The following is a 13,565-nucleotide window of genomic DNA, read 5'->3' as shown; positions in this document are numbered from 1 at the left end:
CCTTCCATTCCCCACTTCCTTTTTTCTTAGATCCCATATTAGACGGTTTGGTGTTTTGTTTTTTTTTTTTTAATATTGAGTTATTTTATCTGTTACAGGCGTATGCCCATAAAATATTTTATAATCAATTTAAGAAAAGTTGAGTGGGGACCCCTGGGTGGCTCATCGGTTGAGCATCCAACCCTTGATTTCAGCTCAGGCCATAATCTCAAGATTGTGAGACCAAGCCCTGTAATGGGCTTCACACTCAGTGTGGAGTCTATTTGGGATACTCTCTCTTTCTCTGCCCCTCCCCCACTTGCACATGCTCTCTCTCTAAATTTAAAAGTCTTCCAAAAAAAGAAAAGTGAAGCCAATTAGAGAATTAGGAAACAGGATATTTTGTTCAAATATTTTGCATTACTATCAAAATGAGCACTGCTAAGTGAAATTTTGTATTCTTTTATGAGCCTATTTTAAGTCATTTGTTAAATGCTTCATCAAAAATTACAGAGATAGGGACACCTGGGTGGCTCAGTTGGTTAAGCAGCTGCCTTCGGCTCAGGTCATGATCCTAGCGTCCTGGGATCGAGTCCCGCATTGGGCTCCTTGCTCGGCAGGGAGCCTGCTTCTCCCTCTGCCTCTGCCTGCCACTCTGCCTGCCACTCTGTCTGCCTGTGCTCGCTCTCTCTCTCTCTCTGACAAATAAACAAAATCTTAAAAAAAAAAAAATCTTTAAAAAAAATTACAGAGTTAATGCATTTGCACCCAAACCAATGAAGCAATATCAATAAATGAAAGAAAAATCTGTCTTTCATTATTTCTCACTCCCTTCCCCTCTATTCATTTCCTTCTGCGTAATGTTTAAACCTTGTGTATATCACCCATATATTTATTTATGCTTAAACATTAACACAACTGATTTATTTTAGTATATTTTCACCAAAAACAATGGATACTTTATACATTTCTCTGTAATTTGCTTTTTAAATTCAACTACATTTTGAATTTCCTGGTCAGTAAATAATGATTTAACTTAGTTCTTATTTTTACTTTTTAAGATTATTTATTTATTTGAGAGAAAGCAGAGCATGGGAAAGAGAACATGAGTTGGGGGCGGGGGGCAGAGGGAGAGGAAGAAGGAGGCTCCCTGCTCTCCTGAGCAGGGACCTGGATGCTGGGCATCCTGAGATCATAACCTGAGCTGCAGACAGACACTTAACCGACTGAGCCACCCAGGCACCCCTTAACTTAGTTTTCAGAATGGTTACATTATATTGCATGCCCAAGTATGCTTGTACCAATGCCTATTCCCCAACTTTGATATATCAGACTGTTTCCTCTTTGCCACTTAAAAGTAGTACTTCAAGGGCGACTGGGTGGCTCAGTTGTTAAGCATCTGCCTTCAGCCCAGTCATGAGACCAGGGTCCTGGGATTGAGGCCTGCATCAGGCTGCCTGCTCAGGGGGAAGCCTGCTTCTCCCTCTCCCACTCCCCCTGCTTGTATTCCTTCTCTTGCTGTGTTCTCTCTCTGTTAAATAAATAAAATCTTTTTTTTTTAAGTAGTGCTTCAATAAACATCCCTATTTTATATTCCTATTTCATTTCTATAAAATAGGTTTACCAAACCATTTCCAGTGTTTTCTGTTCCTTAGGAAGGTACTACTTATAGAAACTTTCAGAGGGAAGAGGATAAAGAATAGAATGTACAGTTTTTCATATATGTGGGTGTATAAACACAGATTTTAACATTTTTTTTAAAGATTTTTATTTATTTTTATTTGACAGAAATCACAAGTAGGCAGAGAGGCAGGCAGAGAGAGAGAGGAGAAAGCAGGCTCCCTGCTGAGCAGAGAGCCCGATGTGGGGCTTGATCTCAGGACCCTGGGATCATGACCTGAGCCGAAGGCAGAGGCTTTAACCCACTGAGCCACCCAGGCGCCCCAGATTTTAACATTTTAATCCATCTGGAATTCATTATTGTATATGGTGTGATACAGGATGTCAGCTCTGTTTTCATTCAGAAATAAACCAAATTATGCCAAATCTAACTATTGAACTAGTCCTCTTTCTCCTACTAGATTAAAATACTTTTTATCATATATTAATGCTCATATTCTCAGATTTATTTCTGGGCTTTTACAGCAATCTTTGACTTAGACCTTTTAGTAACTTGTTACTTGGAAATAGAGATATGTATATTATTAATATATTGGTTTTATTTGGAAATAAAGACAAATTCTTCTTTATTAGATTTTTAGTTTTCTCCACTTTCAATTACTGAGCAAAATAAGATATCAGAGAAAGTCAACTATCATATGATCTTCCTGATAGGAGGAATTTGAGAGGCAGAGTGGGGGGCTTGGAGGTAGGGAAGGAAAAAATGAAACAAGATGGGATTGGGAGGGAGACAAACCATAAGAGACTCTTAATCTCACAAAACAAACTGAGGGTTGCTGGGAGGAGGGGGTGTGTGGAGAAGGTGGTTGGGTTATGGACATTGGGGAGGGTATGTGATATGGTGAGTGCTGTGAAGTATGTAAGCCTGACAATTCACAAACCTGTACCCCTGGGGCAAATAATACATTACATGTTAATTAAAATAATTAATAATTTAAAATTTTTTAAAGGAGACAAAAAACCTAATTGAGATGATCTTTTGAATTTTATTCAAGTTAAATACTGGATTTCTCAAAATGAGTCCACACTGAATTGACCTTGAGTGAATATTCATTAGTACACATATGTTTCAAAATGTCTTTGACAAATTTTCATCTCCTTTTCCTCTAATATCTTTATGATATAATGCTTCACAATACTTAAAATATGCTAATAATATCTGAACATTTAATATCTCTTATTAGGGTATTGATTATAAAATGACAGATTCTTTTGATCTTTATAATCTGTGGGTAAAGTGATGATATCTGTCTCACAGTATTTTTTTTTAAGATTTTGTTTATTAGTGAGAGAGTATGAGCAGGGGGGACTGGAGAGAGAGAGAGAGAGAGAGAGAGAGAACCAGGCTCCTGCTGAGCAGGGAGCCCGGTATGGTGTCTCACAGTATTTATATGTATTTCACTTTCTTTTTTCATGTTCTAGTCATAGTGATTACTTGAATAGATTACTTTTGTCTTTTATTGTGGATGTCTAGGAAGTTCATTTTTCCTTGAGAACAACATACTAAAGGTCATGCTGATCCAGGCAATTTACACATTCTAATTTAATCTAGAAATAATAACAGGTACTTATATATCACTCGTCTTTAACCAGTCTGTAAGAGTATATTTTGTCTAGATTAATAGCATACATATGGAACCCCCAAATGTAACTACTTCCCTATTAATGTACTACTTCCAAGATTATTAACATTCCATGGTGAACAAGTATTCACATATATGTGTGTGCATTTACTCCACTATTTCCTTAAAATAACTTCTAAAAGTTGAATCTGTGGTTTTTGGTATATGTTACTAAACTGGCTTTCCTGAGCGTAACTGTTTTTTACTTCCATGCCTGTCCTGATACTTACCTTTTAAAATTTTCTCTGCCTGGGCACCTGGGTGGCTCAGTGGGTTAAGGCCTCTGCCTTCGGCTCAGGTCATGATCCCAGGGGATCAAGCCCCGCATTGGGCTCTCTGCTCAGTGGGGAGTCTGCTTCCTCCTCTCTCTCTGCCTGCCTCTCTGCTTACTTGTGATCTCTGTCTGTCCAATAAATAAATAAAATTTTTTAAAAAATTTTCTCTGCCTAATTTAAAAGAACTCATTTTATTTTATTCATGTTTTTTTTTTGAGAGAGAGACAGAAAGCCCAAGTGAGAGCACAAATGGGTGGAGGGGCAGGGGTAGAGGGGCAATGGGAGAGGAAGAGAGAGAATCCCAAGCAGGCATGGAGCCCAACGCCAGGCTCAACCTCACAATCCTGAGATCATGACCTGAGCCCAAATAAAGAGCTGGACACCTACCCAACTGAGCCACCGAGGTGCCCCAAAAGAATTCATTTAAAATTACACTTCTTGGGGTGTCTGCTGGCTCAGTTGTTAGGCATCTGCCTTTGTCTCAGGTCATGATCCCAAGGTCCTGGGATCAAGCCCAGTGTCAGTCTCCCTGCTCAGGGTAGCCTGCTTCCCCCTCTGCACCTCACCCCGATTGTGCTTGCTCTCTCTCACTCTAAGAAATAAATAAAATCTTTTAAAAAATGAAAAAAGTAAAATCACACTTCTTTTGAGATCATTCTTCTAAGTTGGTAAATCTGTATGCTTATTAACAATATATTTTTTTAGGGGCACCTGGGTGGCTCAGTGGGTTAAGCCTCTGCCTTCGGCTCAGGTCATGGCCTCAGGGTCCTGGGATTGAGTCCCACATGGGGCTCTCTGCTCAGCGGGGAGCCTGCTTCCCCCGCTCCCCCACCCCCCCGCCTACTTGTGATCTCTCTCTTGGTCAAATAAGTAAACAAAATCTTTAAAAAATATATATATATATTTTTTTTTTATTTGAGTAACCACCTGTTCACACCCTTTTTCCATTGCTATGTTCAACTATTTTTTTATTGCTGTCACTGTATTAAATGATATATGAATACATTGTTATAAAGATACAAATACATTTGCAATTTCTCATAGGCTTTGAAGTCATTAAGAATGCCTTGGCCTGCCACAACTGAGGAGCTCTTCACATTCAGAAGCCCACCTGCTCATGACGGAGGTGATGGAGAGTAAGTGTGATATTCTGATTTATAATAAGAAATATATATTTGGTCTTCCTCTTGTTTTTGGCACAAAGCTCCTAAAACAATTGGAATTTCCTGTGATGAGAACAATCAAAGTGTCTTTTGATGGGTTGATAAAGTGACTTTTGGAACATCTAAGGATCAGGGTCTATGCTTTAGAGGCCCTATGCTTCTCTTCCCCTGTCTTTTCCTGAGTTATAGCTTTTTATAATAAACTGGTACTCAAGTAAGTAAAATGTTTCTCTGACTTCTGTGAGCCACTCGAGCAACTTATTGAACCCAAGGAGGAAGTCACTGGAACCTCGAATATATAGCAGTTGGTCACAAGAACAGGTGATAACTTGGACTCACGACTGGCATCTGAAGTAGCTGGGGGATGTCTTGTAGGTTAGAGCTCTTAAACTGTGAGCTCTGATGCCGTCTCCATGTGGACAGTGCCAGAATTGAGATGAATTTTAAGATCCCCAGTTGGTCCCCTGAAATTGTTTGGTAGTGTGGAGAAACTCCCCTCCCTGACAAACACATTGGAATTGGGTGGAGGACCCTTTGGTAAGCAAGTATGAGTTTTGGTCTGACAATCAACACCCAAGGAGTGACCAATGAGGCAGCACCCTCCCTCCCTGGACAGGTACCCAGCAACCATATAGGCTTAAGCCAGCACACCAGTAGTAATGCATTTGCGGGTGTACACAAGCTACCAGCACTGCTTCTATAATTAGAATTCATTCACCCAACTTTTGCCCAGCTTTGGAAAACTATTCTCTGAGCACCTTGTTTCTACCAATGCAAGTGGCACTGTGAGTTTCAAGGCTGTGTAAAGCTAAAGAGTTGGTCTTTAGCAGGGAAGGCAAATATGAAGCACTGGAAGAAATCAGAGAGAGGCTGACTTCAAAGAAACTTCAGTGTTGCCTGATAAATTGTAGTATTACCTCACCAGTGGCTAGCCTTCATGATAAGATGTATTCATACTAATAATGTTGCTCTTTTTTTTTTTTTTTTTAAAGATTTTATTTACTTGTTTGACAGATCACAAGTAGGCAGAGAGGCAGGCGGGGGGGGGGGCGGGGGGGAAGCAACATTCATTTCTCTATTTCAGTGTTGAGGAGAGGGATTATTCTGGCCCCATCCAATCATCCTTCCGCGTCACAGTCCCGCGGAACACACCAGAAGCACACACCGTCGCCACACAATCAGCGCACACTGAGTGACTCCCATCCACGGTCAGTAGGGAAGGACTAGGGGGAAAAAAATCTACCCAAACCGCGCGACCTAAATGTTCCGTCAATTACAGACACGTTCACAGACACTGTCAAACCCATTATCTCACAGGCTACCACGACATTCTGGGTCCTGATACACAATTCCAGTCAAAATCTACACAAACCACAATCCGGTCCGCGAAGTAGCACCGCTCAAACACAAACCCGCCACACCCAGTGAAAAAACATCGCACCCCAAACCACTCCAAAGACAGACGCACAGCGCCGTCCGAGTAGGTCCTAGGGAATGTCACGTTAATTCGCTTCCCTCTTTAGTGCGCCCGCGGTTCCGACACTGCGGCGCTCTTGAACCTGCGGGGACTCCTCGGGACAAAGAGCTGGGAACTCCGCCCCGGCTGAAGCCCGCCCAGACCTCCGCCTCACTCAGCTACGGGCGGGGTAGATGCTAGACGCCCGGCGGCCGGCCGCGCCGGCGCACTCAGTGCCTACAACGCGAGTTCCCAGCAGCCTCCGCGCGCGGCGGGTTAAGCCGCTGGGGGATGTGTGTGGACCTGCCGGTTCCGTCCTGTTCTCGCTTACACCGAGCATCACCGTGAGGCAGGCGCGACGTCCCAGGTGAGCAGTCCTGGTTCACAGCATTGGTTCCAAACCTCTGTAGGAAAGGCGCTGCGGCTCGGAGATGAGAGGGAAGGGAAGCGCGGCAGCTGCGAGCCGCTCATCTCAGGCCCGAGCGTTTGTGAGAACAGCGGGTGTGTAGTTGTGCATCTGGGTGATTGTGGGCGTAACGGGGCCCGGGTGTGACATCAGGACTTTGTGCGGTTGTGAGGTCGGGACGAGTGGCTGATATCGTTTGTGTGACTGAACTGGATGCAGAACCTGGGCTGTGTGACTCCGACCTTAGCGTCACAGCTGAATATTCTGCTCTGTAGCCGCACGAGCCCGCCCGCGGAGAAGACCCCCCCGCCCCCCGCACTCCCCCAGTCAGATATCTGAGCGCCAGAGAAAAGACTCCTAGCAAAAAGCTTCAGATCCCATCTTGGAAAAGAACGTTAGAACCGAATGTGCCTCCCAGCCTGGCTCCTGGGAGTAACCCCCGTGCACCACATCCTCGGGCGCGCGCGCACACAGTCACGCGCACACACGCCTCTCAGAACTCCTAACCGTAGGTTTCAGAACAACGGAGTTTTCCTCTAGTAAACTGCTGTGAGGTCCCATTCCCGTCCCCCACATCCGTGATCCTGACCTTTCTCTAGTACTAGGAAGGGTCAGTAATAATCTCCCTCTTACTCAGTTTATGTGTGGGTGGTTGGTGGGGACAGATGGGGTCAGGGCATGCCCTAATTTAGCTAGGCTGGGCTGGGCTCCAAGAAAGGCCTGTTATCCATAGCTTCCCTTCTTCCTCAGTCTTGTCAGACTCCAAGGAAAGGGCTCTGAGAAGGAGGAATGAATTGCTGTTGCCCATTTTTTAAAAAAGTCGAGGTCAAGGGAGTGGGTATTTCCTCTTATAATGTGAAGTGCATTTTTAATTTTTAGGACATAGGGACATTTGCTTCCTTCTTAAATGTCCTGTACACTTAATACTTAGGTTCCCTACCTTGTGCTTATATGCACATATTCGTTTGACAGATACTTCCCATTACTTCCATGAGCTTTATTTTTAAATGTGTAAAACTCCTAGAACAGTGCACCTGGGTGGCTCAGTTTGTGAGGCTCCTGCCTTCCGCTGGAGTCATGATTCCAGGGGTCCTGCGAGTCCCTGGTTGGGCTACCTGCCCAGCGGGGAGCCTGTTTCTCCCTCTTCCCTCTGTCTGCTGCTCTCCCTATCTGTGTGCTCTCTCTGTGTCAAATAAATAAATAAAAATCTTAAGAAAAAAATCTTTGAACAGCTCCTGATACTTGATAAGTATTTAATAAACATTAGCTATTTGTTGTGTAATCTGGGGCAATTCCCTATCCAAAGGAAAAATGAAAATAACAAGTTAATTGTGATGGGCATTTCCTAGTTAAAAAAAAAAAAAAAGGCTCAAATGATCTAAAATTCTTTTTCTTTTTTAAGATTTTATTTATTTATTTATTTATTTATTTGATAGAAAGTACAAGCAAGGGGAGCAGCAGGCAGAAACAGAAGGAGAAACAGGCTCCCCACTGAGCAGGGAACCCAAGTGGGATTGGATGCCAGGACCCTGGGTTCATGACCTGAGCTGAAGGCAGTTGCTTAATTGACTGACACACCCAGGTGCCCCTAGAACAGAAATTGTTAACCAGAGATAATTTAAATCCATTTGGGGCTTTCAGAGAACCAAAAACCCCTTGAAATTGTATTTAAATTGTTGTAGGTACTTGTTAATATGCCATTTTTCTGGGGAGGAAATCCATAATTTAATGAGATTATCAAACATGATCCTGGGACGCCTGGGTGGCTCAGTTGGTTAAGCAGCTGCCTTCGGCTCAGTCATGATCCCAGCGTCCTGGGATCGAGTCCCACATTGGGCTCCTTGCTCAGCGGGGAGCCTGCTTCTCCCTCTGCCTCTGCCTGCCATTCTGTCTGCCTGTGCTTGCTCTCTCCCACTGTCTCTCTGATAAATAAATAAAATCTTTAAAAAAAAAAACAAAACATGATCCTAAAAAGATTTAGATCCACTGGTCTAGTATCAAAGACTGTAATAGCTGAGAATGTTCTTTCAGATAACAAAATTAGTCTGTAAAAATGGGGAAATTTAAAAAATTTTTTTTAAGTTTCTTTTTTTAAAATTTGACAGAGATGCAGTGACAGAGGGAACACAAGCAGGGGAGGGAATGGGAGAGGGAGAAGCAGGTTCCCCCACCCCCAAAGGGAGCCCAATGTGGGGCTTGCCTGGGATCAGGACCTGAGCTGAAGGCATATGCTTAATAACTGAGCCACCCAGTTTCCACTAAAAATGGGAAATTATTCAATAAATCACACTCCATCCATGTGATGCAGTTTTATGTCATTAAACATGTGAATCTTGAGAAGGAAAAAATATAAATGATAAATTTTAAGCAAAGTCATATTTTTGAGCAAGATGACTCAGGAAAATTTAATTTTATATGAATCCCTTTTAGTATACTAAGGATTTGTAAGATATTTTGTAAAATTCTATCTAATGTGGAGTTATGCAGTTATGCAGAGATCAAGTTATGCAGAGATAAAGCCTGTACTGTTCTATTTGCTATAGTATACTCTTAAGTTTAAGAATGCTGCTTACCTGTGTTCAGTCACAGAAGAAAGTGAAGGCAGGTCATTGTTTTGGAGAACTATTCTGATGTTTGTTTTTCCAAATATTTTTTATGTGTACTTGTGTACACAGAGTACACACTTGTGTACTATGTACTTGTATACATTTTTTCTGTAAGACAGAATCACAAAAAAATGATTATTTAAGGAGATAAAGACTCTCTAACACTTTGAAAAGAAATCCAGTACAGTTAGAAGATTTATTATATTGCTGTCTGTACAGAGTAAAGGGGAGTAAAAGGTTCCCCTCTAATTTGAAAAACCTTTGAAGACTTTACACCTTTTAGGATTATGAAAATACTTACCAGGTATCTTTTCAGAATCAGAGACCTTTTTTTTAAAAAAATGATGTAAGGTTGCTCCTAAGTAGAGATTTATAATAACAAGGGGGAGAAAGTGGTAGTAACAATAAATTTCAGACATGTTAAACAGAAGAACTTGATCAAATGTTTTTTTGTTTTTTTGTTTTTTAAAGATTTTTTATTTATTATTTATTTGACAGAGAGAGATCACAAGTAGGCAGAGAGGCAGGCAGAGAGAGAGAGGAGGGAGCAGGCTCACTGCTGAGCAGAGAGCCCGATGCGGGACTCGATCCCAGGACCCTGAGATCATGACCTGAGCCGAAGGCAGTGGCTTAACCCACTGAGCCACCCAGGCGCCCTGATCAAATGTTTTTAAAGTGTTCAGAATGATACCTTATCAAATCAAATTTAATGAGTTTTATGATGCCAAATGGTATCTCTTTGGAGCTGCTAGGGATGGAGAGCAAAAGGGGCTTTGCTCTACTTCTTGATTTTTTATGAATCTTTTTTGCTAATATTATTAATTAAGAAGAATTACATTCTCAACCTTAGTTCTAAAATTTAGTGATGTTGCAAAAAAGAGCAGTCCTTAAAATCTCAAAAAAGTTAACTACAGGAAGGGTGCCTGGGTGGCTCAGTTGGTTAAGCTCTGGCTCTTGGTTTTGGCTCTGGTCATGATCTCAGTGTGGTGAGATCGAGCCCCACACTGGGGCTGAGCACAGAGTCTGCTTGAGATTCTTTCCTCTACTCCCTCCCTCCCTCCCCCTTTGCTCCTCCCCCTGCTCTTACCCTCCCTGTTTCTAAAATAAGTAAGTAAATAAAATATTTTTCTAAAAAAGTTTACTGTTGGGGCGTCTGGGTGGCTCAGTCATTAGGTGTCTGCTTTTGGCTCAGGTCGTGATCCCAGTGTGCTGGGATCAGGCCCCATGTCAGCAGGAGGCCTATTTCTCCCTCTCCCACTCCCCCTGCTTGTATTCCCTCTTTTTTTTTTTTTTTTTAAGATTTTATTTATTTATTTGACAGAGAGAAATCACAAGTAGATGAAGAGGCAGGCAGAGAGAGAGAGAGAGGGAAGCAGGCTCCCTGCTGAGCAGAGAGCCCAATGCGGGACTCGATCCCAGGACCCTGAGATCATGACCCGAGCCGAAGGCAGCGGCTTAACCCACTGAGCCACCCAGGTGCCCCTTGTATTCCCTCTTTAGTTCTCTCTCTCTCTGTCCAATAAATAAAATCTTTAATAAGAAAAAGTTTACTGTAAGAGCAAGAGAAAGGGCATCCTAGTATTAAAAAATTATTAAAGATAATTTATCAAAGGATTAAAGTTTTTTTTTAAATTAAAGGTACTTTTTTAAATACAAGGAATATGGGGGATATAATGTTCTCATTTTATTTTATTGCTTATAATAAAGTATTTTAAGTGCTTTATATGCATTATATTACTTAACTTTAATAACAAGTAGATACTGTTATTCTCCAGTTTATCTATGAGGAAACAGTGGCACTGAAAATTAACAGGTCTGAAGTCTCCTAGTTGATAACTGTCAAACCCTTAGATATCCTGGATCCTGACAACAAAGCCTGCGTTCTTCACATATGAGAGTCAGTCACCTCCCAACATTGTAGATATTCTTCTTAGTCTACCTGTTGTACTTGGCAGTTTATCATCGATATTTTCCTACATGCATTAGTATGAACTAGTACCATCATTGTCAATAATTGTGTAATATGCTATCATATTGTGGAACCTAGTTTTTTTAGCTGGTTTACTGTTAGGTACTCTGCTTTTGCAGTCAAATGCTCTACCACTGAGCTATACCCCCAGGTACTCTGCTTTTGGTTATAAAATATTCTTTGATGAACTTCCTTGCATGTATCTCTTTTTGTACTTTTCTAAAATTTTTCTAAGGATAAATTTCTAAAAAGGGGATTTCTAGGTTGTATTATCAGACTTTTTATAAAGTACTCATAATATGTCTGATCCTATGCTAATACTTGGGGAATATAGAGTGACTAAAATGACATGGTTGTGATTCTTAAGTTGCTAATTATCAATCAAGGTACATAAACATCTAGAGGAATAAGACTAAGTGTTGACCCTGAAGAAGGCAGATAGCATAGCTTAGGAGTTCCTATGAAGAGACATCATCTGATTACAGCAAACATTGTCAGGTTGTGCCAAAAAATAACCAAATCCAGAGGATTTCTGTGTAGGTAAAAGGATTTTATGTAATAAGTGTTATGCCTTGTTGTTTTTATTCTCATGATGTTGATGCAAAATGAGACCAACAGGACAAGAAGATTTAGCAGCCCTTTGGAGGGCATCATGGAGGGCTAAAATGACTGGTCAGAATCAAGACAAATGTATGAGCCAAGAAGTTAAGTGAGAAAACAGCAATGAAACAAGGCATTAGTTGGGGATGCTTTTTTTGTTTTTGTTTTTTGTTTTTTTTTAAGATTTTATTTTTTACGTGACAGACACAGATCACAACTAGGCAGAGAGGCAGGCAGAAAGAGAGGAGGAAGCAGGCTCCCCGCCGAACAGAGAGCCTGATGTGGGGCTCAATCCCAGGACCCCGGGATCATGACCCGAGCCGAAGGCAGAGGCTTTAACCCCCTGTGCCACCCAGGCGCCCCAGTTGGGGATATTTAACCATTCTTTTTTAGGCAAAACTCCAACATAAATGAACAAATTTACAAATCATAAAGTTGAATCAGACATTGGGAGCTAGTAGGAAAAAATATAGCAGTTTTTTTCCTTCAAGAGATGATGGCTTTATTTATTTATTTATTTTTTTAAGATTTTATTTATTTGTTTGACAGACAGAGATCACAAGTAGGCAGAGAGGCAGGCAGAGAGGAAGGGGGAAGCAGGCTCCCTGCTGAGCAGAGAGCCCGATGTGGGGCTCGATCCCAGAACCCTGGGATCATGAACCGAGCTGAAGGCAGAGGCTTTAACCCACTGAACCACCCAGGAGCCCGAGATGATGGCTTTAAAAGTGAGTCTCTTTCACCTATTTTAAGAAAAGCTTCCTACTTACAAAATTTTAAAAATGTATTTCAAGAGTATATATTGCCATATAAAAATATGAAGTAAATACAAGCAAAAAGAAGAAAATTAAGATCACAGTGGGGAAATGAATAATCTTTGCAGATTTTTTTCTGTTGATGCCTCTTAGTGCCTCTTTATGTTGATTTATATGTATACTTTACAAATGTATTCATAATGTTCATTTTATTTTTCTGAAGACTACACATCTTGAATATTTTGTATGCCCTTACATATTTTTAAAAGCTTAGCATTGTGGTTATTATGCACAAATATATGTATATATATACATATGTATACACACACACACACACACGTCTTTTTGCCCTACTATAACAGGATCACAGTACTCACAACTGTTCCTACTTACATTCTTCACTCAGCAATATGTGATAGGCATATTTCCATCTTTCCAATTAAAGACCTGTATTATCATTTTTAAAGTGAGAAGCTTTTTCACTCTGGGTGCTTTATAATTTATTTAATCTGTTTCCTACTACAGGATATTTATGTTCTTTCCAGATTTTTCCCATTATGATTAATGTCTATGAGCACACTCTTACATCGTGTGCACATATACAGAGTAGAATTAATCCCCACAGTAGAATTACTGAGTCAGAAGATGTGCATGGTTTAAATGGTTGGTTTGGACATACTTTTAAATTTACACAATCTACAGGTTAGAATATTCGTTTCCTTACAAACTTGCTAATATGGGCATCAGTACTCTTAAAGTGAGATTTAATGTCTTTGCGGGGGGACACCTGTCTCTGTCAGTTAACTGTCTGCCTTTGGCTTAGATCATCATCCTGGAGTCCTGGGATTGAGTCCCTCATCGGGCTCCTTGCTCTGCCAGAAGTCTGCTTTTCCCTCTACCTGCTGCCCCCGCTGCTTGTGCTCTTTCTTTCTCTGACAAATACATAAAATCTCTAAAAAAAATTGTCTTTGGGCGTTTCACGTGTTATTTCTGCTTTTTTATTTTTTTTATTTTATTTTTTTTTTAAAGATTTTATTTATTCATTTGACACAGAGAG

The 13,565-nt window shown here is 41.0% G+C and overlaps 1 protein-coding gene across 1 annotated transcript in view; it reads left to right on the top strand.

The window, feature by feature from the left end:
• LOC116580122 overlaps positions 1 to 13,565 on the top strand; it is an 84,238-nt gene that overhangs the window by 19,091 nt on the left and 51,582 nt on the right. Inside the window, exons 2-3 of the mRNA XM_032326160.1 lie at positions 4,601 to 4,692; positions 6,243 to 6,542. The gene's annotated coding sequence lies outside the window, so the exon portion shown is untranslated. The remainder of the gene's footprint in view (positions 1 to 4,600; positions 4,693 to 6,242; positions 6,543 to 13,565) is intronic.

The sequence above is a fragment of the Mustela erminea genome, chromosome 19 (assembly GCF_009829155.1).
Source record: "Mustela erminea isolate mMusErm1 chromosome 19, mMusErm1.Pri, whole genome shotgun sequence".
Classification (NCBI taxonomy): Eukaryota; Metazoa; Chordata; class Mammalia; order Carnivora; family Mustelidae; genus Mustela; species Mustela erminea.
The sequence above is the reverse complement of the archived record's forward strand: the minus strand, read 5'-3'. Positions and strand labels throughout refer to the sequence as shown.